This window comes from Haliaeetus leucocephalus, unplaced genomic scaffold (genome assembly GCF_000737465.1).
Source record: "Haliaeetus leucocephalus isolate CR32 unplaced genomic scaffold, Haliaeetus_leucocephalus-4.0 Scaffold206, whole genome shotgun sequence".
In the NCBI taxonomy this organism is placed as follows: Eukaryota; Metazoa; Chordata; class Aves; order Accipitriformes; family Accipitridae; genus Haliaeetus; species Haliaeetus leucocephalus.
This window is the reverse complement of record NW_010972642.1, coordinates 4,770,395-4,776,126: the sequence shown is the minus strand read 5'-3', so window position 1 is coordinate 4,776,126 and position 5,732 is coordinate 4,770,395.

Below are 5,732 nucleotides of genomic sequence, written 5' to 3'. Positions count from 1 at the left end.
CAGTGTTGATCCGGGCTGAGAGTAAGTTGCTGTGGGAATGCCATGCTGAATTCCCCTGGTAACATCTTTTGAAGCATGACTACAGTGGGAGATGGGAGAGTTACAGCTTGAAGTTCACTCTGATAAACTAAAAATATTTAAAATACAAATTGCTTGATCTATGGTAGAGTTCCAAAAGATATTAATTACAATTTATTAGCTTTTCTGTAATGTTTCAAGCAAGTTCTTTCAGGCTGTCTACACTGAGTCATTTTTTGGAAATAAGCATTTTGGATCTAACCCTAAATGGGAAATTATTTCAGATTTGGTAATACAGACTGGGTTTTCAACTTCCTCCGTGAACAGGCATCTGGAACGAAAACGTGTCTAGAAAATTTTGGCCTGCCTGTTCAGCCTGCCTGGGCTCAGGCTGCTCTCAAAGCTGAAAACCTCACTGAGAGACAAGGGTTGGATTCCTCACGGGCTGCCCTTCCCCCAGTGCCAAGAAGTAAACACGTATGTCTAAGGCTACGTAAACTAATTAGACACCTAATCTTACCTTTGTCTGCCTCTAGTATTGCCAGAAGGAGCAGCAAGTAAGGGAGGAACAGAGCGAAAGAGAACATCAGCTCAATGGAGAAATGGGGGCCAATACACTGCTCAAGGCATTAATTTTACACAAACTATAAGCATACCTCTCAAACCAGAAAGACCCTAAAATAGCACACAGATCTTAAAAAGGAGGGCAGAAATCCTACACAAAAGAGAGGTGCTGCACTTTTGACTACATAAAAAAGCTCAGAGGCAAATTAATAAAAAACCCAATAGCTTCTTAATTACTGTATCAAGTTTGCGAGCAAAACGGCAAGCAGGGGAGCCCTGCCCGCCACAGCGCTCCTGCCAGATGGGCACACTGGGGTATGCTTGCCATGAAACACAAGACACAAAGGTTGCATCAGCAAACAACCCCTTGCCAACTAATCTTCTCCTGAGGCTTAGGCACCACTACCACGCAACTCTGCAGCACTGCTGGCTGTCCTAACACAACCTCTCATCACAACTTTTGCGAGCACCACAAAACCTGGCCAGATAAGGGCCAGGACCAGCAGCCTGAGATGCAAAAGAGCTTGTTAACTTCTGTAACATTTTCTGTGATTTCCAATTCAAGATGTAGAACACGCATCACCTGTTTGTAGCGATAATTAACAGGAGATCATGGTAAATGTGCATTCAAAATGAGGGACAGATGTCTGACAAACACTGAAAAAAGAAGCACTGAGAAGTTAGGAAGCTAGGTTAAAAATGAGAAGAAACATATTTTCTCAAATTCCCTCACTTACCTTATGGTACAAATACTTTGAGGATTCGCACTGTCAAGCACTTCTCCCAACCATGAGAGCACCAGGTTTGCTTTTGAAAAAGAGGAAAGGTGGAGATTAATGGATGACAACTGATTTCAGCAGGTGGGGCTCTGAGAAGAGGTATTAACTATTAGAAGGGCTTGCGACTCTAAATCAATGAGCAAAGAGATGCTGTGCTAGGCAAACAGGATTTAATTGACCTACAGTGATGACAGGCTTTAGTATTTTCTCACAGATAATAAGTGGTTGCAGAAAAGAAGATGCCTTAGGCCTTTAACCAAATTGGTCACCTTAAAGCTATGAAATGCCCCACCCAGCACTAATTATTGCTATTATAACAGTAACAATGAAATCAAAAGTAACAGCTGTTATTCTTTGACTGCTGCCTTGCCAAGGCTGGTATTTTGTTTGATATGGAGCAAAGAGAGGCTTGATCAACTTAAAATCGCCCTTTGTTTCAGAGAGCTTTTGCCATTATGTGAGTAAAACTCAAGTTTCAACAAGTTGTGAAAACAATTCTGTGTTTCCAGCGTTTGCACCTTATGCAGTGTTTTGTGCATCTGTGATGAAGGTTAAAACAGGGATTTGCTCTTACTCTTATGTGATACCCCGCAGTTGGACTGTGGCTGTGACTCCCCCTGTAGGTGCCTTTTCCACTTTCTACCGTCCTCCCCTGTTGTTTATGTGGGTTTTCATGTGGTCAAAATAAGAGGTGACTGCTTTTAAATACAGTAACTAGGAACAGCAGCAGGTGGTCTCAAAATCAGGTGAGTTTCCTCCTACTAGTTCTATTTTTGAAACAACAAAATAGGTTTGATTCTGTGCCACCATGCTCGGCGAGATAAGAAAGCGGAGCATCACAATCAGACATCTGTTCAATGCACAGCCGGAAAGTATTCACCTTCATCCAGACGAGGGCTTTGATGACCGCCTGCCAGGAGGTAGGAGAGCCCTGAATCTGGGCTAATTGAAGGGATCTGCAGCCAGCTATTTTAATATTTAATAGGGGTGTACTGCTGATGGAAATTATAAGCAAATTACAGATCTGGCATGTCATGGTCTCACCAGACCCAAACAAAAGCACGCAGTGATAAGGACAGAGCACTGCACACTGGGACCTGCAGTCTGCATGGACCTCATTGCTTTGTTAAAGAGTTGCTGATAAGCTACAGTGTACTACAAAACTCCACATCTTTCCTAGAAACTATCCTTTCTTCAGTTTTGTTTATAATCTCCAGCTCTTCTGTTTGTTTTTATATGGATATAAGAGGGTTTCTTTCTCTTCAAATCAAATCACGGGGCCTCACTGTTTCTAGCTCAAAGTCTCCCTAATGCTGCTAATCTCATATTAACAGCCTACTGACACAGAAGAGACCACAGAAAAGACTGATTGCCAGCTCTCTGGCCCTGTGACCGCATGCTGGTCAGATCTGGATTAATACTTGAGGCGATTTACCTCAGGAGGCCCTGTTACAGGTGCCTGTAACTCTAAACTCTCCTTGAACTGCCTGGTAGGAGAGGAAAGAGGGGAACCTGTGAATCCACAGCTGATGCAGACACAAACAAAGCCCTTGTGAAACTCACTTTTCCTACAGACAACCAAGATAACAGCAGCAAAAAAATTCTTGATTTCAGATAAAAGACGAGGAGGAGCTGGGCATCAACATCCTACCAGGGACACAAAATCCACTGCAATGCTCCCCCTTACTACCTGTCACTGGCAGCAAGTTTGCTTGACTTGAACTTTTCTGGTTACTAGAAATGGTTATCCAGGAGCACAGGCAAACATGCTGATTTCCTCCAGCATTTATGTAGCAGTATAGCCCTGCTGTGTAGGCTAATTCAGGTCCAAGAGTGACTCTTTCAGCTTTAAAAACAGTTTAAGCTGTTCACATTTAAGGAAAGATGGAAAAACAGCATCATTCTTGTTTGGTGATGAGCATCCACGTGACAGTTTGGTTCACCAGCCCAAAAGGCCTCGGGCTCTTCTCCAGGGCTGGCCTGTACCTCCTACATTTGAGTGCTTCTCCATGACCCTACATAGTAGGAGGAGGGTGCTGGGATGATGGATCAGGCTGACCAGCTGTGCTTGACGTCACCCAGCAGAAAACCGTCCACGCGCTGCTTCTGAGCTGCACGAGGAATATGCCCGACTGCTGGTGAGAGAAACGGAGGCAGAAGCCGATGCTGCCCACAACCAGGTCAAGCTCCCAGGCTTCACGTGTGCCCAAGTCTGGAGCTAGAGCATCTCTTGTCTCCACTAAGATGCTTCTATTTCAGAATGATTTCGTTTTGCTTGTTAACAAATTGCCAGTAAAATACATAATTGTTCCTGGCCTGAAGTTAAACAATCCTGTTACTGAGTTACTATTATTTGCAGGTCAGAGAGCTGCAAGAGGTTTGGCCTTCAAGGCACCACACTGTCCCCTCTAGGAAGAGGTGTGAAGTACAAAAACATTCTACATTTCTTACACAGAAATTAATTTTACCTATAATTATTGTTATTACAAGGCTATTTGTTCCACCTTGGCTCCTTAAACAACCACACTGCAACTGCTACCTCTCCCCGACCTTTCCCTGCCTCTAACATAACTGCACAAGTGTTGCAGCTCACATATCTTTCCATAGGTCTTTATTAATAAGGAGCATCTGCAGGGAAACAGGATCTGACTCACTCTGCACCACAGCTGCTCCTGCTGCTCACTTCCCCACCTGAAACAACAGCCTTGTTTCAAAAGTCACCTCCATCACCACAGCAGCCAACTCCAACATCACCAGTGCAATGCTGTGCTGCCCTTCTAAGGGACAGAATATTCTTGGCTGCTCCCCACAAAAGAAATTCTTGAACAATATCTTTGTGTATTGCAAACCTACCTTGTTTTCGTGCTGTCTTGCTCCTTTTCTGAGTCTCTGTGGGGAGTATCCAGCCAGTGTGAGTCTTTTTCAAAATTGATTCCTTATCCATATTTGGGAATTTGTGCTGGGCACTAGCTGGTACGAGGCATGTTCTTCCCACAGTGCACTTTGGGACTTGTAGTTCCCCAAAAGGAATGTTGTTTTCCAAATTGCGGGCACCAAGCAACAGAAACAGAAGTCTGAAATGCCTTTACCTCTGCATTTGCTTAGCTGCTGGGTCCTTCCTTTTACAATGTTTCTGTGCTGTGGTTTCACCTTAACCAGCCTGAATCCTCCAGGAACTTCTGCCAAAGTTAATGGCATAGCACGCAAGCCCCTTGGGTGCACCACTGTGCAAAAGCTGCTACTGCGGAGTGCTCCTGAGGGGCAGGTGTGTGGTCCTGCCTCCTGGAAACAGCTACTTATGAGAAGAGAGTTATGAACCAGTTTTTAATCGTAGTCTCCACACTTTCTTCCCTGCTTCCAACACTGAAATAGCATAGAAACTCTCCTTTAAAAGATGGGGTTTACTTTTCAACGTGTTCTGCATTAGCCTATTTGATATTTTTTTTTAAATTAAATAATCATAGTAGGGGGTCAGCATTACAAAATAAATAAATCGTGCCTCTCCTGTGGAGAATAATTTTCGAACAGAGTTTGCGCTGACCGCCATAATAACCTCGTAACCAAGACACCCTGCTGTTTTTAAGTAACAGCTGAAGAAGAACGTGAATCGTTGCCTGCCGGGTACTGATGGAGACGCTGTTGCGACGCCCGAACTCCAGTTGCTTTAACAGCGTCACCTGCTTAACACCGTGGACACGGGGCGACCGAGGAAGGGCCCCGGAGGAAGAAGGGGCCAGGAGCGGAGGGCCCCCATCACGCCGGCCAGGCTGCGCTGCTGGAGCAGCGGGGCAGCGGGCTCCCTTTACTCCCCACGCCAAACCCCCCTCTCCGGCTTGCCCGGCCGCGGTGAGGAGAGCTGCGGGGCCGCAGCCGTGCCGCCCGGTTCCGAAGCGGCCTCCTCCGGGGCCCGTCGCTCGGCAGGGACAGGCTCGGGGCTGGGCTGGACTGACGCCCGGCGGCCGCGGGGAGAACGGCGGCGGCCGCTGCGGGGCTCTGCCCCACCTGCTAACGAGGGCGGCCGGACGGGGAGCGGTGGCTCGGCCCTTTCCCCTCGGCAGCCACACGCGTGAGGAACTGAAGGGGCGTTTTGGCAGCGACCGGCACCGCTGAAAGCGCCGCGGCTTCTCGGAGAGCCCCCGGAGACCCCGCGTTTAACCAGAGTCGGCTCTGCCCCCGCCCCGGCGGCCGGCGACCCCCGCTGCCTCACGCCGCCGCTAAAATACATGTCCCCCCGCCCCGCGGGGCGGGGAGAAGATGGCCGCCGGGGCGGCCCTTCCGCTGCCGGGAGGCGGCGGCGCGGGGCTTCCCTTACGGCCTTCCGGGGCCGCGGGTAGGCCCAGCACCTGCGGCGGCTCGCCCGAGCGGAGCCCG